Source organism: Lissotriton helveticus, chromosome 2_1 (assembly GCF_964261635.1).
Source record: "Lissotriton helveticus chromosome 2_1, aLisHel1.1, whole genome shotgun sequence".
Lineage (NCBI taxonomy): Eukaryota > Metazoa > Chordata > Amphibia > Caudata > Salamandridae > Lissotriton > Lissotriton helveticus.
In genome coordinates, this window is record NC_136059.1 from 614,576,929 (window position 1) to 614,602,195 (window position 25,267).

The following is a 25,267-nucleotide window of genomic DNA, read 5'->3' on the forward strand; positions in this document are numbered from 1 at the left end:
GAGAGTGTTGGGCTGGACAACTCTTTAGCGAGCTTAGGTAAAGGGACTTGTAGGGTCGTAGCTTTTGCTGCGACCTCGTCGCGGTGTTCGGAAAAGTTACCCCTAGAGTCAAAATGAACCCCCAGGTATTTGTATGTGCGTCCTGTTGTTAAGCTTTTGTTGTTATAGGACCACACACCACCACAGTTACGTTTTCTCCCGAAGGTCACCACTTGGGTTTTTTTTAAGTTTACCTCGAGTTGGTTCTTAATTGTGTAGCTGTGTAGCTTGTCCAAAAGCCTTTGAAGCCCGACCCGTGTAAGACTGAAGAGAACCAGGTCGTCGGCATAGAGAAGATTGCTTATTGCAGAGCCTCCGATCTTGGGGGGGTGACTATTTATTTCGTTAAGTGTGACCGACAGATCTGCTATAAACAGGTTGAAGAGCAGGGGGGCCAGCACGCATCCCTGTTTGACACCTCTAGAAGTAAAACATTTCCGTGAGAGATGTGTGCCAGTCCCCAACTTCACCTGGACCCATGTGTGTGAGTACAGTTGGATTATCGCGTTTAGAAGTTTTTCTGGAATCCGCCATTTTTTTAGTTTTTCCCATAGCGCTGCCCTTGGGACCCGATCAAACGCGGCTTTGAAGTCAACAAAACAACAGTACACAGACCTGGAAGATGAAAGCGATTTGTCAATGATTAAAGACAATGTGAATAGATTGGTCATGGTCCCTGAGTTGGCCTTGAAGCCTGTTTGGTTCATTGGTATCAGTTCGCGAAGGTCCGCCCATGCCCTCAGCTCCTTCAGTAGAATTCCTGCATAATGCTTGGCCTCGATGTCAAGGAGGGCAATTATTCTGTAATTGCTTGGGGTGGCACGGCAGCCTGATTTGTGAATTGGATGGATTATTGCCCCACGCCAGGAATCCGGAACAGTTGAAGTTCTCAGTGCAAAGTTGAACAAGTTGGTTAGGTGCCCCGACCAAAGAGCTATGTTAGATTTGAACAAACTCTGGGGTAAGCCGTTCGGGCCCGGGGCCCCATCTGATCTTGCTTTCGACACTGCCTTGGTGACCATTTCTTGAGTGATCCGGAGATCTTCGCTGCGGGAGTCTGCACAGTTTGTGTTCTTGCGCATGCAGGTACTTGGGGGAGCTTCTGCCACTATGAGTAAGCGCTTTCCTGTTGGCGCAGTGTTCTCCGGGGACCTAAAGTGTTCAGTCAGGAAGGCGGCCCAGTCTGATTCCTGTATGTTTGCCGACCCGGCATTTGATGGCCCTGAATTAGAGCGATTAATTAAGGCCCAGAATTTTCTCGTATTACGTTTTTTGCTTTCCCAAAGAAGTTTGGCCCAAAAATGATTTTGATGCCGTCGTTTGTCTTTTTGTGCGGCCATTCTGAATTGTTTTTGCGCTGATTTGTACTCGTGCCTGAGATCGTTGTTTCCTGGATTTTTTGTAAGTGCCCGCAAGGCGTTGTTCCTGGCTTTCTTAAGCGCCCTTGAATGGATTGAGAGTGAAAACTGCCGGATGGAGCTAGTGTTGTGCTGATTCTGTTTAGTGGGAAAAAGTGAGACCAATTGTGAGCAGAGTGTCGTCCATACGGCAATCGGTGAGGCCATCTGGTCTGTGTCGCCGTTGATTAGAGCCAGGCTTGCCTTTGTGATGTTGGGGCTTATATCGTCGCTCCATCTTAGGCGCTTCAGGTTCTCAGTGTAGATCCCAGTACAGGTGGTTAAAGCAGATATATGATACTCTGGTTTTGTGTTGAGGGTGATAGCCTGTGGACGGTGATCACTTTCCTGTCGCGGTTGGATGCTAAAGCTGTCCAGATGGTGGAGCAAGGCTGAATTGCAGATGGTATAGTCCAGGTAGGATTGCTTATGCCCATTTGACCAGGTCCATTTTGGTGGGATGTCGTCTGACGATCTTCCGTTCATTACCAGGTATCCAGCGCTATAGAATTGCAGCACGCAGAGTTCGCCCAGGGCACAGTAGGCCTGGTTTGGGGGCTTAGATTGAGTTGGCACCTCAGGTAGTGTAGGTGGAGAAAGCCCGTCGTAGTCAGCCGGCTTGCCCTGGAAGAGGTTGGTGTTGAAGTCCCCTGACACGATGCAGTCCGAATCGGGATGGTCCCCGGCGAGATCGCTCATGATTGTAGATAAACGTGCCAGGTGGACCTTTTTTGTGCGTGTACTTGGATTGATGTAAACATTGAGAAGTAGGAGCGAGCGTTGCTTGGACCATGATTTAATTTTAACACCGAGTAACCAATCTCCTCAAAACTTAGTGGGCCAATCGGACCTTTTAAGTTATTTGAAACGTAGATTGACAGGCCCCCTTTTGGATGGCCGTAACGGTGGTCTCTGATTCCTGGTTTCCATAGTTCGATGAACCCCGTGACTGGACTGCTTTGGATAGCCCACGTTTCTTGCAGGGCTATAAGTGTATGCCCGTAAATAAAGGAGTGTGTCTCTAGGTTGGCCATTTTATGCTGGAGGCCGCTGATGTTCCATGAACACAATGTGAAGATGGGATCTGCCTTAGTACTTGTTGCGGTAGCAGGTCGTGATGGTTGGTGGCTTACTTGTACTTGTGCTTTGTGGTTTTGGTCCGCTGGGAGAACTACCTGCGGTCAGTCTGTTTTACCGCTTGCCAGGACAGCCGGAAGCCATCCCCATCCTTGAGTGTTATCATGGCCAAGTTCCCCGATTGTAAAGCTTGTCTTTGGTTCTGTGGTTCCCAGCGCGTTTTTTAGAATGGAGTACGGTTTGGCTTTAGGCCCGGTTGAGGGGATTTCTACTTTTGTTACTGCGCCTGGCTGTTTTAATAGCGCTGTGGGGTAGCCTGGGGTAGAGTAAGGGTGGATTCTGATTCCCCAGTCTCAGAAGGTGACTTTATGGTCTAAAAACACACCTGCCCAAGAGGACGATCTAAATGACACCAGGGTTACCTCGGATGGTTGTGTGCCTCTTGGGGGAAGGAATTCAATCGAGTGTATGTCATCCGATGATAGTGCCTCAAGACCCGGGATGCCTTTTACTAGTTTTATTATATTTGACCTGTTGAGTGTGTCGAGTCTCCCCTTTGATTTGTATTCGGGGACTAATAGGATCGAAGTATATTTTAAATCACTTTTAATCCCCATAGAGCAATGGCTTTGGTTTGCATGGGGGACATTGTCGGCGGAGGGGCCTAAGTTAAATCCTCGTGGGGATGGAGGCTGATGTCACAGTCCTGGCCTCAGGGTCTGCCTACTTGGTGGGGAGGTTAGGTTGTGGTTGAGGATTGTTTTTGAAGGGATATATCGGTGTTTAGTTTTTCCGGCGCTGACTGGGGGGGTTGCAGGGCTGATTGAGGTTGTGATGCCAAGCCTGTACACCTCTGAGTGGAAAGTTCGTTAGGGTGAGGCCTTGGTTTTTCTATGGCAGGCTGTGGCTCGTGTCCCGCTATTTGCGCGGGTGCCTCTGTTAGACCAGTTGTCCTATTTGAGTCGTAACCATAATTAGGGGGCTTTTGGCAAGGACTTGGGGGTGAGTCCCCTTTTAAATCACTGTGACTAACATTTGTTGGGGTTGGAGGTGGAGTTGTGGCTTCCTTTTTGGGTGCCGTTAGAAAGACAGGAAATAATTTCGGGGGAGCGGCTGATTGATTTGCTTTTAATTTATTTCTTTGTTTGCGCTGACGTTTGCGCTCTCTCTTGCTGCGGGGTGGCGTGGGGGCAAACGGTGTTTCTAGGTCGGAAGGTTCAGGAGCGGCCTGGCTGACCGGCACCCCTGGCGCATTAGGGCTGATGTTGGTTACTTGCCCGTTTGAAGTCAAGGCTATGGCCGGCACCGGAGTCCCTGTCGGCATTTGGGAATGGGGAGGTTTTGTTTGATTGCTGCACTGGACTATTGGACTACTGGACTATTTGGAGAGCACTGCTGCGAAGGGTACCGGAGGGATGTCTGATTCTAAGGACAATTTTGCGGGGAATTGCGGTTGGTAGTGAAGGGTTTTGGGTGGACCTCCGTCCTTCAACAGCTTGACCTTGTTTATTACAGTGGATAGGAAATCAGGCAATGAAGAGAGTGAATCGATAATGGGAGAGCAGCAACAAACCGACTGTACCAGGTTTGAGGATGATTGTGCATCTTTGATTAAGATGTTAAGTTTATCTAGTTTGAAATTCCTGCTGTGAATACTGCTAGCGTATTCAAGAGGTCGACCTGCATGTCCAATTTGTCAGAGTGGTAATTTAATGCTGTGACTGTCAGTTGGAAGGTTTGAAGTAATTGAGGCCAGAGGCTCAGTGTTATTGGGGCTTCTTGGAGTTGGGAAACTTTCGGAGTTGGGTTAAGGTTATTTTGCGGGTTTTTAAAGAAAAAGGACAGGTCCGCTAGAAGTTGGTCATTTGAGTTGGATTTTTGGGGGGATCTTAATGGGGTTATTGTTGCTGTTAGAGGTGAAAATAAACATCGTTGGTGACTGGGCGGGACCGGGCTTCCCTTGGAGGGACTGAGGGTATGTAATGGCGGGGGATTGACTGTGTCGTTGAGGGTTGAGGAGGACCTGGTGATTTTGCTTGTGAATTTGTGGAAAAATTAGTTGGCGATGAGGCGCTGGAGTAGCCTCCTTTAGTACAACGGAGTGTTGAGGTGATGGGGTCGCTGACTGTAATGCAGGGGGGAGTGAATCGTGAGTAGAGGTCGGAGACACTGGGGGGGATTGGGAGCAGCCTTCCTCTTGCTTGTTGGGGACGTGAAGTCGCTGAGGCTGTCTCAGAGAGGGTTGGTTGCTTGGGAATGGGTCTACCGGTATCGTCCCTCCATCCTCCCAGGCTGGTCTCTGGTCATTAAAAGCGGACCCGAAGATGTAGACTTCCGGAGCAGAGGCTGGCGTTTTGGTTGTTGTTGTAAACAGCATTTGCGGTAGTTGCGTATTTGACTTTGCCGGTTTTTTTACCGGTAGTCCTGTGGTGCGGGGACTCGTAACCTCCACGGGTTGTGGAGGAGAAGTAGTCTTTGGCGTGCCTGGGGCTTTTTTGAAATAGTCCAATAGGGACCAGGGTTTTAGTCCATCCGGGGCTGATGCCTGGGGAAAGAGCTTGCCGTTGTTGGTTAAATGTTGCTTCCCGTTTGGACTCACGAGAGTGGTCTGGGAGGGGCCTTCGTGGATTGTCTCCGGTTTTGACTTCTTCCTTTTTGTTGCTGTGTTGGTTTTTCTTACTCTCCCCGATCTCATTGTTTCTGTTGGATTGCAAGGGTCTGCTGGTGGAGGGACCAATGAGGAGGGGGCTTCTACCGGGGCCTCTGGTCCTGCCTTGGAGGTTTCTGCTGGCCCCTGGCTTAGTCGTACGGGACGGAGAGATACTAAGACCCCTGCTGTCTCCCTGGCGGGTTTTCTAGCCTTTACTTGTCTATCTTGCGTCTCGCATCAGGGAAGTCAAATAGCCAAGACATTCAGTATCTGACGTCCAGCCCGGCCCGGCTCAGCTGCTATTCCTGTTGGTGTGGCGGACGAGCGTAATGGCTACCCCCGGCTCGCTTTTGCCCCCCCAGGCCCCCTGCCTGAAGCCACCCGGTAACTTAACCGACCACACCAGAGGCACCGTGCCTGGCACAGAAACACGCCCCCCCCAATGTGAACGGTCCGGCCACGTGGAGGGGGGTGTGCGGTCCCACACAGGTTGATCTCCGGCGGGTGGAAAACGCCAACCGAGTGCCCGCAGGGCAGGGGGGGGTCAGTGGGGAAGGGGTAAGGAGAGTGAGGGGGGCAGTGCCAAAGCTGCAGAACAGGGCGGAGAAGCGGGAGGAATCGCCAGAAGCGACCTGACGGCTGACCTGGCGTCGGGTGGGCTGCCGTGAAAGATACAAGCTTGGCAAAGCAGGACCAAGCAGAGCAAGGAGTGGGGGTGGTACCATATGCACCACCCAAGGCTTAGGAGCTGCTTGTGGGTGCTCTTTGGAAATGGAGGGAGGGAGTATCAGGCAGTGGTGGGCAGAGAAGGCAGTGTTGGACCACTAAGCGGATGCCATGCGAACCGGGGTGGAGCTCGGCCGGGGCTTGATTCTGCCTACCAACTGCTGTGTGCACCGCTATGAAGTGCCGCCGCTCCCACCCCTCGACTTACTTGGCCGCCGCTGCAGTCACTGTCACTGCCTCGTTTTGCCTCGCCTGGTTGCCGTTCGCGGCTGTCCCGGTCTGAAATCCGGAGCTTAGAACGCGGCTCCGACAGACCCCCCGCTCCTCGCCACCTCACCTGCCTGCTCGGTTCGGCTGTCTTCACGGCTGACCACGCCCCCACCACGTCAACACGGCAGTGCGACTGCGAACTCTCCGTTCTCTCAGTTCCGACCACTCGCTCGCTTTGTGGGAAGTGATTTTCATGTGCTGTGCTCCACATCCTACAGAAGTTCTGCAATATCCACCCTGCATCTGTGTCCTAGAAAAAATTACGTATACGGTCAAATCGATTGGCACCCAACGGGTACACCGTGGATTTACCCTAGTTAATAATTATGCCAGAGAAGAAACCGAAGTTTCGCAGGATCTCCATAACCCTTGGTTAGGAGTGGTCCCGATCTGCCAGGTAGAGCAGAACATCGCCCGCATACAGGAAGATCACATTCTCCCAGTCACCATCCCAGCAGAGACCCCCCAGTAGTGCCTCCAACATAACCCAGTTTGCCAGTGGCTCTATTGCCACCGCAAAGAGCAACGGTAAAATTGAGTAACTCTGCCGGGTGCCTCTGGCCAATTCAAATTCCTCCAACTGCGCCCGTTCTGCCGCACCCTCACCATCAGCCTATCGCAAAGGAGACTCATCCACACCTGATACACTGGGCCAAAGTCCAGCTGGTAAAGGAGACCCAGCATATAGGGCCACTAGAAAGAATCAAATGCTTTCTCGGCGTCCAATGACAATAGAAGTACCGGCTCCTGAGGTGCTTGGCCAGCCAAAGAGCCACCAGAGATTATGAGGCATAGGTCTATGCAGCATGAATCCCCATTGATCCAGTGCCACCAAACTGTTGATCACCTGCAATAAGCAATTCGCCAATAATTTAGCAAGCAGTTTAGTTTCCACCTTGAGGAGGGAAGGGAAATCGGCCTGTACGAGGGACAGTCCTCTAGAGTCTTCCCGGGTTTATGAAACAACACTATCGGGGCTTGCTGAAGATCCCTGGGAAGTTCACCCTGCGTCTGAGCCTTGCAGTACAGAGCATGCAAACACATTAAAAAAAACTCTGGGAGAAGCCATTGGGACCCGGGTATTTCCCATGTTTGATTCTTCCCAGGGCTTCATTAATATCTTTCTCAGTGATCATGGCCTCAAGTGAATCACTAGCCTGCTTACTTAGTCTAGTAACTGTTGTTAAATGGCAGTTGGCATGCTCCGCCACCCAAATCGCAGTGCCGCATGTAAATGTATGGCACCCAAATCGCGGTAGCTACCGGCTGGTGTGTCACCATCAATACCCAATACACAAGTACGGTACTGATACATATCTATGTATTGCCAAATGGCGGTTGGCATGCTCCGACAACCAAGTTGCGGTAGCTACTGCCTGGCCCCAGCGGTGTGTCACTGCCATGGAGCATGCCCTTACAGCCTATGGGAAACCTTAATCGTGGTGGCAAGATGCAATTTTGAAAATCGCGGGAGGCGTGCTCCGCCACCACGGAGCCGGTCATTGGATGCAATTGAAAGATGTACCATCGCAGTAGCGCCCACCTGGCCCCTGCCGTGTATCACTGCCATGGAGCATGCCCTTACCACCAATGGGAACCTTAATCGCGGTGGCATGATGCAATTTTGAAAATCGCGGTAGGCGTGCTCCGCCACCGCGGAGTCGGTCATTGGATGCAATTGAAAAATGCACCATCGCCGTAGCACCTGCCTGGCCCCTGTGCTGTCACTGCAATGGAGCATGCCCTTACAGTCAATGAAAACCTTAATCGCGCTAGCATGATGCAATTTAAAAAATCGTGGTAGGTGTGCTCCGCCACGGCGATGCCGGTCATTGGATGCAATTGAAAAAGGCAGACCTGAACTACCAATTGCTGCAGCTTGGCACCTTTGAAACAACCCCAGCGGGCTACAAATGTGTGGGAGGGAGCCTCACATTTCCACTGCTCCCAGAGCCTGCTGCCAGAGACCCCTCACCTGCTGCTGCCTCCAGGGACTGCTGCTAGAGACCCCTATTCTGCTGCTGCCTCCAGGAACTGCTGCCAGAGACTCCTCATCTGCTGCTGCCTCCAGAGACTGCTGCCAGAGACCGCTACCTGCTGCTGCCTCCAGGGACTGCTGCCAGAGACCCCTCACCTGCTGCTGCCTCCAGGGACTGCTGCCAGATACCCCTCATATGCTGCTGCCTACAGGGCTGCTGCCAGAGACCCCTCATCTGCTGCTGCTTCCAGGGACTGCTGCCAGAGACCGCTCACCTGCTGCTACCTCCAGGGACTGCTGCCAGAGACCCCTCATCTGCTGCTGCCTCCAGGGACTACTACCAGGGACCCCTCACCACCCAATTCCGCCACTGGTGTCTCATGTCCACAGTGATGGCAAGGACCGAGAAGATCCCTGCCAGTCCCTTCACAAGTGAGGAGCTGGAGGTCCTGGTGGACGAGGTGCTCACACAGTACCCAAGGCTATATGGTGACGCAGTATGTGCCTGAGATTGTGAGGTTGTGTCATGCACTGCCTAACATGCTGTCTCCAGGGGGAAGGTGTGTGTACCCCATGCCACACATTTCCCTGCCTGCACATGTATGTGTGTCTGACCTGTGTTGTGTTGTCAGCCATACAGTGACGCAGAAAGTTGAACATGCAAGAGTCAGGGCAGTGATTGCTTGGCTGAATGGCTGTGTGTGCCCCTGTTGTCCATCTCAGTGTGAGCCCACCTGGCCTGCACAGTCCTCGCCCAAAAAGACAAGGACACACCACTTCACTTGCAGAGTATTACATCTGTGTTTTCTCATTGCACTCCAGCTATGAGCCATCTCAGCCCTGTAGATTGCACAAGACTGTCCTTGTGAAAAGGATTTTGTATTTGTGAGATCATGTCCCTCAATGTGACATCAATGACACAGTTATCTATTCACAGGGCAGGGACATTGAGGGCTGTGCAGTCTTGGACACAGCGAGTCTGACCCCAAACACATGTTGATATGTGATGTATGTCTTGCACAACCTAAAAATGGACTGGAGATGTGGCAGGCTACACAGCGGTTTCAGTGCTGGCATCCTGCATGTGTGTGAGATGTGCAGGGACTGTGTTCCCCCTCACACCAGCAAGCCTTTACATCAGCTTTTCCCATGCAGATGTACCATGTGAGATGTATCCTTGTCTCTGTTAGACATATCTGTGGATTTGTGATGATTTTGTATCATGTTACTGTACTGGGAGATGTAGGTACATAACACTGTGTCACTGATAATTTCTCCTCTTGTCTCCCATGCCTGAAGCTCAATGTACACCAGCATAAGGCCGTGTGGAGGGCCATTGTGGGCAAGGTGCGGGCTCTGGGTGTCTCAAACCGACGGCGCACCAATTGCACCAAGAGGTGGGACGACAGCAGCCAGCTGGCAAAGAACGTGGCAGTGATGACCTTGGGGCTACTTGCTCGCACTGGGCGGTTGGCACGGCGCAGCATGACACCAATCATGGGCAGCATCTTGGCCGTGACACAGACTGAGCTTGATGCACATTTGAAGGAGTATTAGCAGCAAGCCAGGGGTGAGTATTCTGGGAAGGGTGAATTTGGCTGGGAGTGGCTGCATGTGTACAGAGCGTGTGCCAGCGCTGGCCTATGTGATGTTGGTAGTGTGATGCAGTGGCTTGTAAGTGGCTGCTGGGCTGGGTGCAGGTGTTATGCATTTGCCCTACCTGTACTTCCTAAGGTAATTTGAGTACTGTGCATTCCCATTGCATTCTGAGTTGTGGTCTTCAGGTATCGTCTGCATTCGGGTAGTCTGGGTAATCCCATGGGAGGGAATGGCGGTGTGCCCAATCTGAGTGTGCATTCATCAATGCGTCCATTGCCTGAACTCAGGTTTAGGAGGCTAAGACATCTGACATCAATTTGCACCAGTCGTTGGGCCCCAAAGTACAACATGGTTGGTGGCATGGGCTCATTGCCATTGTGGAATGTCATGTTGAAGTCTGTGTCTGTGGTGTCCCCTCCTGCTCCATCCAGATCTATCAGTGGCAACAAGTAGTGTGCCCCTATCATGTCCCTAGGTGTGCTCAGAGCTATTTGTGTGTCTGGTTGAACGGAGCCCCTAGCAGAGTGTTGTGCTGTGTGGTCATCACATGGCTCACTTATGCCTGAATTTCCAGTTTCCACGCACTGTTTGAGTCAATATAGTGGGTTAGCACAATGTGATTGCACAGGGTGGTGTGCAACGCGTAGATTTAGTCATCCTTTGTGATGTTTTGCTTGCATATGTTTGTTATGTTGCTACCACTGAACTGACCCTACATCTCTCTCTCTCATGCAGCATCTCTTGTGGTCACGGAGGAACAGGAGATGGACACCAGTGGGGATGAAACAAGCACCACAGCTGCACAGGAGCCCAGTGACACAGATGTGACCAGCGCCTCGAAGGGGGACAGGAGTCTGCTGGAGGAATTCCAGCCTGAGCAAAGTACCACGTCATCAGATGCCAGCGGTGATGCATCCATATTGGCGGGCAAAGGGAATGGGGACTCTGCATCATCTTCCACCACACAGCCGCCATTGTCACCCTCCCAGCCACTTCCTCTGGTGCTGCCCGTGTTCGCACCAGTAAGAGGGGAAGAGTGTCCTTCACCCCGGTCACCTCTGCCCCTGCCCCTGTTCCCCCTGCTGCCATCAGTGCTGAGTCTATGGACCTTTTGCACCAGCTGTGTGTAGGCCAGACAGCTCTCTTCAATGCCTTCATTGACCATGACAAAATATTGGCACAGGTGGTTGCTTTCATGGAGGGCATACATTCAGATGTGGTGGGCTGCACCGGACTGTCCAGTCTCTGTCCTCCACAGTGACGGCAGCCCTTCAACAGGCAAATACTCACAGTCCAGATGCAGTCCCTTTGTCCACCCCCCTGGCAGTGGTCATGTCTGACGATAGTGACCACGCTCCACAGACCTCAAAGTCACGATACAGCACACGAAGCACACAGCAGCAGCAACCCAAGTGGTCCCGGGCGCAGGCACCATCCCCACAGAAGACTAAAGCCAACCCGGAGCACAAAGATAGAAGCCTGTCAAGCGACACCAGGGGCCAAAAAGCGAAGAAGCAGACCTCAGGCTCACATGCCTCAAAGGCATCCCCAGCCAAGGACTCTCCTGTCCCTAAAGCATCTCGCAAAGAGAAGCATTCAGTTTCTGGGCCCACTGAGAAGGTGGTGCATGGCAAGGGTACACCTAAGAAGGGCTCCAAGGCAGATTCACCCACCACCTCGACTCCCATTCCAAGCCCAGTGAAGCAGGGGAGGAGGGAACTGTAGGTGTAACACCTGGTAAACAGGGGATGGAGGGGCAAAGGCGAAACCAGGCGAAGCGTTCCGCTGGATCCAGCACAACCCCAGAGGGAGTGCGAGCGTCTGCACCTGATGCAGCTTTGGTGGTGAGTGTGCCTGTTGTGTCCACACCACTTCTAATTGAACCCAAGGCAGGGAAGCCAGTTAGGATCCCCAAGAATTAGAAAGGCACCCCCCACAATCTCCCAGCCACACTGTGTCTCACATCAGCATGTCTCCACCTCCATGTGCAACTACACCACCTGGTCAAAGCAGCCCTCCCGCCTGTCAACCCACTGATAGCTCTACCTCAGCTGGGCCGCTCTCTCCCTGGTCAAGTGCTCCAACTATATCCGACACACAGGCAGCTCCCAGTCCGCCTGACAGCCAAGTCTGAGGGGTATTCACCCTCACACACCTGTCTCCTACACAGGGGGGCCTGTACTGCACATTGTTACCCCCTGACTGTGTTGCTGACCATGGAAAGGTACAGTCACACACATTCCCTGTGCAGCTTTTCATGTACATACTCTGCACTTTGCCCTGCCCACTGGCCTTCTCAGTCACTGCTGTATGCCCCTTGCCTGTGCAGCTTCTCATGGACATACTCTGCACTTTGCCCTGCCCACTGGCCTCATTCACTGCTGTTTTGCCCTTGCCTGTGCAGCTTCTCATGGACATACTCTGCCCCTGAACTGGCCACTGGCCTTGCTGTTTTGCCCTTGCCTGTGCAGCTTCTCATGTACTCACTCTGCACCTTGGCTGGCCACTGGCCTTGCTGTTTTGCCTTTGCCTATGCGGCTTCTCATGTACTCACTCTCCCCCCTGAACTGGCCACAGGCATTGCTGTTTTTTTGCCCTTGCCTGTGCAGCTTCTCATGGAATATTGTTATTTTGCTGTGTGTATATGGTTTACTGTGCCACATGCTGTGTATCTTCAACGTAGCCATTGTCTTGGCTCACTTACTCTATTTTTTACAGGGGTGACTGGGACCTCAGTTCTTCCTGACCCTGATACTTGTGGGGGCAATAATGTCAATTTCAAATGGAATGCAGTTGTCATTTTCTTAATGTGTTCATATTGGCTATATTGTAAACATGTCAGGTTGGGGGCACTGCCAGCACAGAGTGGGATTCTATCCACAGGATTGCAGGCAGGCTGGCCAGGGTCATCATGTATTTGTTCTTACTTTGTGTGTGCCCAGTAGTGTATGTGTGTGGTCATCTTGAGATGGCCAGTCATCCTAGTCCCATGGCTTACTTTCAATGTGTGCTCTTGGGTGGTCAAGAAGTCTGCAGCTTGAAGGGGTGACTTCGTCAGGAGTGTTGATGTGTGTGTGCACCCTGCATTGTCAACAACACACATGTGTCACCCAGGAGTTCAGTGCCTGTTGTTTGGATTATTCAGCCCTGTGGGTGTGGTTGTATGCACATGTGTGTGTTGTATTTTGTGTACTGTGCAGTGTGTTGGTGTGTCCTTGCAGTTCTGGCTGACTCCTACTTGTTGTTTTTGTCACTTGTGAGTATGCAGAGTGTGTGACTGGCAAGTCTGTGTTATGTTTTGTTGATCATCCATGTGCCTTGATACTGTTTGTGGAGACTGTGCAGACCTGCTGCTCCCCACTGCCACTGTGGTTGTGTTTTGTCATGCATTGCTCTCACATGGTGCCGTTTTGCCTCCAGTATGGCATGTTTGAGTGTGGTGTCAAACTATCCCTTATCTGTGCTTTAAATGCCTACCCATTGTTAGTCTGCACTCCCTCTATTTGTGTATGGTAAACTCCTGCCATGTCCAATACTGACATGCAAAACACTTCACTTTGATGTCAGCTGTCTCCTTGGTTTACATGTGTGTGTGCCTCCCCATCACTTCATTTGTGACACTGTGCTTTCTGGTGCAGTTCTTTGGCCAGGAGCAATGTGTCACTCAGGTAATTTCCCCAATAGGTTATACGTGAAGCCCTTGTGCTGCTTGGCAGTCATCGTTGCTCATATGCACTTCAACTGTGTGTGCTGCCCAGTCCTCTGGTCAAGTTGTTTCCACCTTTCTGTCCCAGACTTGTGCATCAGTTGGTGTTGTGTTGAATGTGTGTGCGTGTTTGCTGTGGCACTGCTTCACTTCCTGGGTGTGATGTTGTCTGTGTGCTTTGCTGATTGGTGTTGTGTGGGTTAATGTTGTGTCACTCTTATTTGTCTGGGCTGGTATGCTTGGTGTGTACACACTGCTTGTTGTGCATTCAGTGCTGTGGGTGTGTGTTGCCTTGTCATTGCCTGGTGTGCATCCCCTGATGTCCTGCTGCGTTTGCTATGTGGCCTGTGCATCAGTTGTTTGTTTGATGTGGCTGTGTTCTTCTGTGATGGTGCACTTCTTGTCTGTGTTGTGGTATGTTGTCTGTGCATTGTTCCTGACTGAGGAGGTTGTGCACTCCTGTTGTGTCTGTGCTCCCATTGCCTTTCCACAGTTTTGCTGCACAGGGCATGTCTGTTCTTGTTGTGGTTCTGTGTGTGTTTCTGTTGGGGTATGTGTTTGTTGATTTTGTGCAGACATTTGTTCTGGCATCCCTGTGTGTGTGTGATGTTTGTGGCTACCCCCAGGGTGTGTGAATGATTGTCTGTTTATTGAATGGGAAATATTGCCACCCTTCAGTGTGTTCGACACCGGTGTTGTGTGCTGTTGGGAAGAGGGGGTATGAGTGTAGATTCCTTCTAGTGTTTGACAGTCATGGAGTGTGTAAATGGGCCCTGTGTGTTGTGCTGCTGGCGTACTTCTGTGAATTAGTTGTATACATATGTGTGGCTATTCACAGTCTTACTTTAGGGCCTTCCTTTCATTCTTGTACCTATACATGGGTTGCCTTGCTGTCTCCCTGGGTTGGTGCACTGAGCTGTCTGTGGTTTGACTTCACTCACTATGCCAGCCATGTGTGCTTTGATGGGCTAAGGGTGTTGTTGTATGTTCCTTGTCTTGCATGTGATGTACACATGCTTGGTGGTTGTCTCCATGGCCTTCCATTTGGGTGCACCTCACTCTGGCTTTCCTATTCATTGTGCTCCATTGCTGGTGGCATGTGGTCTGCATATATGTCTGTGTGTGAGAGTGGGGCATGTCTGTGTGACTTGGCAGGCTGTGTGTCCAGTAGGATGTTTGTTCCTTGTATGTGTTTGTGTTCATTTAGTGCTTGTACTAATTTTTCTTGCCATGAGTGTGGCGTTGTTGTGGTGTGTGGGTTGCCCTGGCCCTGTGCTTGTGTGCTGTGTGTACCTCTGTAGCCACACTTGCTGTGGCTGTCTCCCTGGTTGTTTGGTGTGTGGTGCAGGGTGTGGGTTCACTTGGCATTTTTCAAAATCTCCCAGGACAGAGACCGTCCTTACATATAAGCACAGCAAAAAATGGTCCAGCACACTTAAGCAAAAGAGTAACCAAAATTCATGCACACAAATTGATTATTCAAAGGCTGAATCAGTGATCTTGTAGAAGTTCATTCTTTATTAATTCTTCATTTAAAATGCTGTAGCCAGAGCCAACGCGTTTTGTCCTTCACGGACTTCTTCAGGTCTACAAATAACACATACATACAAAAATTATTATCCAAAATAGTAATACAATATGTACAATTAAAAACAATTTTCAATTCAAAATGCAGTTTTTACAATCCTTGTCTCAATATGTACACTTTATACAATATTTACATTCATCATATGATCCAAATCATACACTTTTATGAATTTCCTCACTGATTCTACATCATTTGCCTTTATAAATATAAATCTTTTGCCTTTATAAATATAACCCTTTGGAAGGTAAGAGAACAGCTCTAGAGCACGTTCGGGCCTATTATATGTGTTGTCACTTTGTTCCTATTTTTATCCAAGTTTTATCAACCCACAAGATTGCGATAGATTACTGGAGAGAATACTTATTAGATACAGCTTACCGAAATAAATCTGTAATATGGAGTGGTTTTGCGCCAATTTCAATGTTTTCTCTTATAGGGAACAGTCTTAGAGCACAAGCCTATAACAGAATTCAAAGCAGCACCCTTAGTATCATCCATAGTGTTGTTAAATCACGTAAAACAAAAAGCATCTAAGCACACATAAGTTCCAAAATCAAATCACCTCAAAAAGTGTTTTATGTCCTCCTTGCGATTGTATTTTCACAAATTTTTAGTAGTGACTCGCTTTCACGTTGGTGATTGACTTCAAAAAGTAATTCCTTTAATAGGTAACTATAGGAGGTAAAGCAAAGGAAATACTAATGTACCCGTTCTATTTACATCACATTTTACTATCCAATTTGATTTGTTATATTTTATCCACATTATTATAATCTCCCTTTTTATTATTTTTTGCCCCAATTCCTTAACCATACAGTAAAAGAGTAAATAGAGCCTCATATCCGGTTAAAAAGTTTTTCGTAGAAACAAAGGCGGGTATTTACATTTCTTTTAAGTAATCTCGACAGTATCTCCCACAAAACCGCTTCGGAGCAACCGATATATACTTAATAACAACCACATTCCTCTTGTTTTATTAACACAAAAAAAGGAATGTTAGATATCCTAATCAGAGTTGCAATCCCAAAGGAGATACTAATTTAATATCGCTATGTTAGATCATATCCACATGTGGACCCTCAATTGAAAATTACATGTGGATGGAGTTACAAATACATCGCCATCTTGTAACGTCTATTGCACATTTTAAAAAAAGCGTTCCAAACGTTTCCGAAGTCTTTCGTTGATATATATCGTGGGGTTCCAATTACTTGCATTAAGCAGGTAGCAAAAGGACATGCAATACTATATCCAAGGGAGTATAGAATCGAAACAAATATAAGTGCTGTGCGACATAACTAAATCACATCGCTCCAGTTTCCCCATTATTTAAGTATATTTAGGGCCCCATGGAAGTTATTTTAAGCCCCACAGAAACCCCAATAGCACTTACTTTTTCTTCCGATATCAGCTGGCTCCATGGTGTGGCGTCCTCCGTAATGGCATACAAAGATGAATGCCAGGGGCGCCATTTTTAAAGGCCGAGAACAAGTGAAAAATAGAATACACCTGATTTCAGGCGCGGTACAGGGTCTAAAAAACACCGTTTATCTCAGCGCCATCTTTAAAGGGCTATATTATACATCGTTTCTATACGTAAAATCACTATATTTACATCAAAACATTATTATTTTGATGGAATCGTTTGCTGATTATTTTGGTGTAACTGACTAGAAGTGTTTTCGGAGGCCGCAAACAAGTAATTATTAGCGCATACCTGATTTCAGGAGCGGTTCAGTAGCTGATAAGCACGGGTTGATGCCAGCGCCATCTTGGAATGATTTTATTATTAACAGTTTCTTTAGACAGAATCATTATAGTCCCATCAGTAATTTATCATTTTGAAGCCGTTTTCTTTTTTTTTATATTTTATTTCGGTATAGTTAACTAGAAATATTTATTCTAGTATATTATTCAAATTAGTAAAGTATATATATTCCAGCGGTTTTTGAGTTTTGTGCAAACGTGTAAGTGCGACTAGATATCACCAATCCTCGGGACGCCTCAAGGATTTTAAATGTCAGCTTGATTGTCTGGTTATTTTATTTATCCAGTCACAGTGTGTAAACAGAGGAAATCGGGACTTTGGATGGATGCAGGGAGGCCGTAACTTATTGAAAAGGCCTACTCAAGAGGAAGCAACAAAAAGACACAAAGAAGACAAAAAAATATCGATATATTGTGACTGGATAAATAAAATAACCAGACAATCAAGCTGACATTTAAAATCCTTGAGGCGTCCCGAGGATTGGTGATATCTAGTCGCGACTGACAAGCAGACCCCATCAGGCTCCTTGAATAGTAGCACTTTTTAGCATATGTCCAGTATATTTTTAAAGATAAAGACAGGTGGCTACATCCAAAGTCCTCACAAAGTGAAAAGATGACTATTGATATCCAATGTGAGTGATTCCGCCATCACAAAGGAGAACTCCACAGAAACACTGTAAAATCTTCATGAATACAGTGAGAAAACTGTCCTGAAGAAGGTGAACTATCAATCGAATATCACCGAAACGCTGCGTCGACTTCTGTTTTCTGTAATGAAATGTATTTTAATTGTTTATGATTTTTATGTTTTTAATAATAAATTGTTTTTAAATTGTTTGTATAAATAAATTATACGTATTTTTGATATATCAAATCTCTGGATGCTCGTGTATTATTCAAGTGTTGGCTGACACAATGAAATTGTAGTTCTTCTTGTCGTTATAGGATATTTTGTTTGCATTTACTTGTTTTTTGCTAAACTGCACTTACATAACTGTACGTAAAACTTTGGGACATTTTGTTGTTTCTTTAGTATCAGGTACAGCACCAGAAAAATGTGTAGGGAGAAGCAAATTAAAAAATAAAAAATATTGAAATGAAGACACCTGGAGAACAGTGTTCCTTGAATCCTGTTAATGTATGCAAGTATTTTAACCATAGGTTTCAAACTATGATGTCATTTATCTGCAATACAATTATTTGACCTCTTGGAGAAGTTACTGATTTTTTTCGGTGAAATGAGTACCAAGCCAGAGGTGCTCCTCATATACACATGCTGTTATGGATAAAGAATGCTCCAAAATTTGGTACTGATACTGATGAAACTGTGTTGTCTTTCATCGAACAGTATGTTACCTGTGAGATTTCAAGAGAAGGAGGAGAAAAAGGCTTGAGACAAGAAGTTTTACGTTTTCAAAGTCACCGCTGTGGCAAGTACTGTCAAAAAAATACAAGTCAAAAGGGAAATTTTATACAAAGTGTAGTTTTGGATTCCCATGTCCAATAATTTAGAAAGGAAGAGTAAATAGTTTTTTGTCAGCAGTAAGGCATACAATCACTTGAAAATCTCCCAAACATACATACAATTTGAAAATAACAGAACAGTCAAAGTATTTTAATGACTACAATCCTTTTATTTCGAAAATGTGGAATGCAAACATGGATATTCATAATGTTGCAGATAATTCAATTGCTGTGCACGTTATGGTAGGTCATATATAACTAAATCAAAGAAGACAGAAATTAAAGAAATGTGGGAAGAAATTTCACATAAGAGATTAAGTAAGAAATTGTACACCTTTAGCTTAAAAATGCTTTCCCACTGAGAAGTTGGATCCTATGAATGTTCAGATCGGTTGAGGTCTTCTAGTTTATATTCAAAGTCAAGAGGAATCATTTGGGTAAGTTTAAGTCTTGCCTGTACATGAAATAGAGTATTGAAAACATTAGAGGAAATTGAATACTTAGCACAGAATGATCCAGAAAGAACAGATATTGTTAAAACTAATAAGTTGCATACATACTATCCAAAAAGGAGTCCACATATGGAAAAGCTATGTCTGTATGAAATACTTCAAAATTACAGCTTCAAAAGAAATGTTACACAAAATATAAAACAAGGAAACTATGCAGTGATTGGATGTGACTGATGCTAAAGAACGGTGATGGATTAAACCCAGATCTTTTGACTGGGTGTGAGTGTTTGATTGGTTCAGATGCTCCGTCCATCACCATCCCCTTTTGTACCGCTTTGTTCGCCATAAGTTTGGCAGGGTATGCTCAGACGTGAGTCCCTTGCTCACTTTGCCACTGGATTCAAGCAAGCCTGGCTGAAGACGGCTGGAATGCCAGAAACCGGTCCGAGGAAGCTTGTTTTCGATCCAGGGAAGGCATGGCTTGGCAGTTCGGGCAGGACTGTTCCCATGAGGCACAGGGTCAGATTGATTTGCATATGGCCATGTCTGAACTGGGGTGGCAGAGTGGGCTAAAGAACGGTGATGGATTAAACCCAGATCTATTGACTGGGTGTGAGTGTTTGATTGGTTTAGATGCTCAGCCCATCACCATCCCCTTTTGTAACGCTTTATTCGCCATAGATTTGGCAGGGTATGCTCAGATGTGAGTCCCTTGCTCACTTTGCCACTGGATTTAAGCAAGCCTGGCTGAAGACGGCTGAAATGCCATAAACCGGTCCTGGGAAGCTTGTTTCCGGTCCGGGGAAGGCATGGCTTGGCAGTTCGGGCTGGACTGTTCCCATGAGAACAGGGTCAGACTGATTTGCATATGCCCATGTCTGAACTGGGGTGGCAGAGTGGGCTAAAGAACGGTGATGGATTAAACCCAGATATTGTGACTGGGTGTGAGTGTTTGATTGCTTCAGATGCTCTCTACATCACCATCCCTTTTTGTACAGCTTTGCTCGCCATGAGTTTGGCAGGGTATGCTCAGACGTGAGTCCCTTGCTCACTTTGCCACTGTATTCAAGCAAGCCTGGCTGAAGACGGCTGGAATGCCAGAAACCGGTCCTAGGAAGCTTGTTTCCGGTCCAGGGAAGGCATGTCTTGGCATTGGGGCCGGACTGTTCCCATGAGGCACAGGGTCAGACTGATTTGCATATGGCCATGTCTGAACTGGGGTGGCAGAGTGGGCTAAAGAACGGTGATGGATTAAACCCAGATCTTTTGACTGGGTGTGAGTGTTTGATTGGTTCAGATGCTCCGTCCATCACCATCCCCTTTTGTACCGCTTTGTTCGCCATAGGTTTGGCAGGGTATGCTCTGACTTGAGTCCCTTGCTCACTTTGCCACTGGTTCAAGCAAGCCTGGTTGAAGACGGCTGGAATGCCAGAAACCGGTCCTAGGAAGCTTGTTTCCGGTCCAGGGAAGGCATGGCTTGGCAGTTCGGGCTGGACTGTTCCCATGAGGCACAGGGTCAGACTGATTTGCATATGGCCATGTCTGAACTGGGGTGGCAGAGTGGGCTAAAGAACGGTGATGGATTAAACCCAGATCTTTTGACTGGGTGTGAGTGTTTGATTGGTTCAGATGCTCCGTCCATCCCCATCCCCTTTTGTACCGCTTTGTTCCCATAAGTTTGGCAGGGTATGCTCAGACGTGAATCCCTTGCTCACTTTGCTACTGGATTCAAGCAAGCCTGGCTGAAGACGGCTGGAATGCCAGAAACCGGTCCTAGGAAGCTAGTTTCCGGTCCAGGGAAGGCATGGCTTGGCAGTTCGTGCTGGACTGTTCCCATGAGGCACAGGGTCAGACTGATTTGCATATGGCCATGTCTGAACTGGGGTGGCAGAGTGGGCTAAAGAACGGTGATGGATTAAACCCAGATTTTTTGACTGGGTGTGAGTGTTTGATTGGTTCAGATGCTCCGTCCATCACCATCCCTTTTGTACCGCTTTGTTCGCCATAAGATTGGCAGGGTATGCTCAGACGTGAGTCCCTTGCTCACTTTGCCACTGGATTCAAGCAAGCCTGGCTGAAGACGGCTGGAATGCCTGAAACCGGTCCTAGGAAGCTTGTTTCCGGTCCAGGGAAGGCATGGCTTGGCAGTTCGGGCTGGACTGTTCCCATGAGGCACAGGGTCAGACTGATTTGCATATGGCCATGTCTGAACTGGGGTGGCAGAGTGGGCTAAAGAACGGTGATGGATTAAACCCAGATCTTTTGACTGGGTGTGAGTGTTTGATTGGTTCAGATGCTCCGTCCATCCCCATCCCCTTTTGTACCGCTTTGTTCCCATAAGTTTGGCAGGGTATGCTCAGACGTGAATCCCTTGCTCACTTTGCTACTGGATTCAAGCAAGCCTGGCTGAAGACGGCTGGAATGCCAGAAACCGGTCCTAGGAAGCTAGTTTCCGGTCCAGGGAAGGCATGGCTTGGCAGTTCGTGCTGGACTGTTCCCATGAGGCACAGGGTCAGACTGATTTGCATATGGCCATGTCTGAACTGGGGTGGCAGAGTGGGCTAAAGAACGGTGATGGATTAAACCCAGATTTTTTGACTGGGTGTGAGTGTTTGATTGGTTCAGATGCTCCGTCCATCACCATCCCTTTTGTACCGCTTTGTTCGCCATAAGATTGGCAGGGTATGCTCAGACGTGAGTCCCTTGCTCACTTTGCCACTGGATTCAAGCAAGCCTGGCTGAAGACGGCTGGAATGCCTGAAACCGGTCCTAGGAAGCTTGTTTCCGGTCCAGGGAAGGCATGGCTTGGCAGTTCGGGCTGGACTGTTCCCATGAGGCACAGGGTCAGACTGATTTGCATATGGCCATGTCTGAATTGAAGTGGCAGAGTGGGCTAAAGAACGGTGATGGATTAAACCCAGATCTTTTGACTGGGTGTGAGTGTTTGATTGGTTCAGATGCAGAGTTCAGTGGCCCTCCTGACTCGCTCAGAGGCGGTCGCTCCCCTGACTCCCTGGCTCCTGGTATCGTAGCGCTATTACGCTCCCTGCTCATTGCTGCTAACAGCTGATTTGCGCATCACTCTCTTTGCTGGCATTGTCTCTGTTATTTAATTTATGCTTGCCTGTTAAATTGTAGCGCTGTATTGCTGTGCTTGCCTGTTAAATCGTAGCGCTGTATTGCTGTAGCATTGATCTCATTGCTCGCACTGTTATTAAGAGCTGCCTGATACGATCTTTTGCAGTACATTTTATTTCACTGTTCGCTTTGCTTTGGGAGTCATTTGTGCCCGATTGTGCCTCTGCCCATTTCTTTGAGACACCACAGACTGTGCCCCAATCTCGCCCTGTTTCGCTTTTGCTTTGCAGCCATTTTGTTGTTGTTGTGCCTCGTAGCCCGTCCCTCTGCCCCGCTCCCGCCTCCCAGCTGCTCCTCCCTCCCGCAGATAGTAGTATTGAGCGCCGTCTATCCCTGCGCTGTGACCCTCCTGACTCGCTCAGAGGCGGTCGCTCCCCTCACTCCCTGGCTCCTGGTATTGTAGCGCTATTACGCTTCCTGCTCATTGCTACTAACAGGTGATTTGCGCATCACTCGCTTTGCTGGCATTGTCTCTGTTATTTAATTTATGCTTGCCTGTTAAATCGTAGCGCTGTATTGCTGTGCTTGCCTGTTAAATCGTAGCGCTGTATTGCTGTAGCATTGATCTCATTGCTCGCACTGTTATTAAGAGCTGCCTGATACGATCTTTTGCAGTACATTGTATTTCACTGTTCGCTTTGCTTTGGGAACCATTTGTGCCCGATTGTGCCTCTGCCCATTTCTCTGAGACACCACAGACTGTGCCCCAATCTCGCCCTGTTTCGCTTTTGCTTTGCAGCCATTTTGTTGTTGTTGTGCCTCGTAGCCCGTCCCTCCGCCCCGCTCCCGCCTCCCAGCTGCTCCTCCCTCGCCCCACCCCCCCACTATCCACTTATGTCAGAACTGCTGACGCGCCCTATGCGCGCCGAAGGCGCGCCAAAGGTAAGCCCGTCTACGCCCGTCCGCGCCTGGACCGCGCCCAGCGCCATAGCCCCTGGCCCAAGCAAAATCAACTCCGCCCGCATAACGTACAATGCCACTACCCTCTCTACACTTAACCCCGGCCGACTCCCAAACTGCTACCAAGCTGCCTCAGGACACACCCAGGGACCCTTCACCTGCCACTCCTGCAAGTTCGACTGCACTAAGACCCACAGCAAATCCACATACTCCAAACAGAGCTCCAACAACAACCACCTGAAGTGCATCCTGCTCAACACCCGCTCGGTCTACAGTCACGCCATTGAACTTTGGAACCTACTAGACACCATATCACCGGACGTCGCCTTCCTTACAGAAACCTGGATGAATACCTCATCAACGCCCGACATCGCCATAGCCATCCCGGATGGCTACAAAATCATCCGAAAGGACCGCACCAAGCAAACAGGAGGAGGAATCGCCATCGTCCACAAGAACACCATCCACATCACAACCAGCTCCGATGACAACCTCACAAACGCCGCACACCTTCACTTCCAGATCCACACCGACCCTAAGACCACACTCAGAGGCACCCTCATCTATAGGCCACCCGGACCCCGCACACAATTCAGCGAAGACATCACTGACTTCATCAGCCCTCACGCCCTCCCCTCTGAGGACTACATTCTACTGGGAGACCTCAACTTCCACCTAGAAAAGAGCAACGACAGCAACACCACCACCCTCTTAGACAACCTCGCCAATCTCAAGTTCAAGTTCAAGTTCAGACATTTGTATAGCGCACTACTCACCCAGAGGGTCTCAAGGCGCTAGGGGAAGGGGTATATTATTTGTCGAATATCAAGGTTTTCAGTCCTTTTCTGAAGGAGATGTGGTTCTGAGTAAGGCGGAGGTGGGTGGGGAGTGAGTTCCAGGTCTTGGCAGCCAGGAAGGAGAAGGATCTGCCACCAATGGTGGATTTCCGGATGCGCGGGACTGCGGCGAGGGCTTGATTGGATGATCTTAATTGGCGGGTGGGTTTGTAGAAGGACAGTCGAGTGTTGAGGCATTCGGGTCCTAGATTGTAGAGGGCCTTGTGAGCGTGGGTGAGAAGGCGGAAAGTAATTCTTTTGTTGACGGGAAGCCAGTGGAGGTCTTTTAGATGTCCTGTGATGTGTTCTTGGCGCGGGATGTCATATATGAGTCTCGCTGACGCGTTTTGGATGCGCTGGAGTTTTTTCTGTAATTTTGTTGTGATCCCGGCGTAAAGTGTGTTCCCATAGTCCAGCCGACTCGTGACCAGTGCGTGGGTGACAGTTTTTCTTGTCTCGAGGGGGATCCAGCGGAAGATCTCTTTGAGAATGCGAAGTACGTTGAAGCAGGAGGACGAGACGGCGTTGACTTGTCTGGACATTGAGAGAGAGGAGTCTAGGATGAAACCGAGGTTACGTGCATGGTCTGTGGGTGTGGGTGCTGTGCCCAGAGCGGAAGGCCACCAAGAGTCGTCCCAGGCTGAGGGGGAAGATCCTAGGATGAGCACCTCCGTTTTGTCTGAGTTGAGTTTTAGACGGCTTTGTTTCATCCATTCGACAACTTCACTCATGCCTTCGTGAAGATTGGTTTTGGCGGTGCTGGGGTCTTTGCTGAGGGAGAGGATTAGCTGGGTGTCGTCGGCGTAAGAGATGATGTTGAGGTTGTGTTGACGCGCGATGGAGGCGAGAGGACTCATGTAGACGTTGAAGAGGGTAGGACTGAGTGAGGATCCTTGAGGTACGCCGCAGATGACTTCAGTGGCCTCTGAGTAGAATGGGGGAAGTCGGACTCTCTGAGTTCTCCCGGCGAGGAATGAGATGATCCAGTCCAAGGCTTTTTCTTGTATGCCGATGTTGCTGAGGCGTTGTATGAGGGTGTTGTGGCAGACTGTGTCGAAAGCGGCGGAGAGGTCGAGTAGAATGAGGGCTACTGTTTCTCCGTTATCCAGTAGTGTTCGGATGTCGTCAGTCGCTGCTATGAGGGCGGTTTCGGTGCTGTGTTTGGCTCGAAATCCAGATTGAGATGGATCAAGGGAGTTGTTAGATTCAAGGAAGGTGGCGAGCTGGTTGTTGACGGCTTTCTCGATGACTTTGGCAGGGAAAGGGAGGAGGGATATGGGTCGGTAGTTTTTCAGTTCTGAGGGGTCTGCTGTGGGTTTCTTCAGGAGGGCGCTGAGTTCGGCGTGTTTCCAGATTTCTGGAAAGGTGGCAGAGTTGAACGAGCAGTTGATGACATCGCGGAGTTGGGGTGCGATGATGGAGTCAGCTTTGTTGAAGATGTGGTGGGGACAGGGGTCAGAAGGCGAGCCAGAGTGGATTGAGTTCATGAGGCGAATGGTGTCTTCAGTGGAGATTGGGTTCCAGACGTTGAGGTTGTTAGATGGAGGAGTAGGGTCTGAAGGGGGTGGGGTGGGTTGATCGTTGGGAGAATTCTCGAAGCTGTTGTGGATGTCGGCAATTTTGTTGTAGAAGAAGGAGGATAGTGCGTCGCAGAGGTCTTGGGAGGGAGTGATGTCG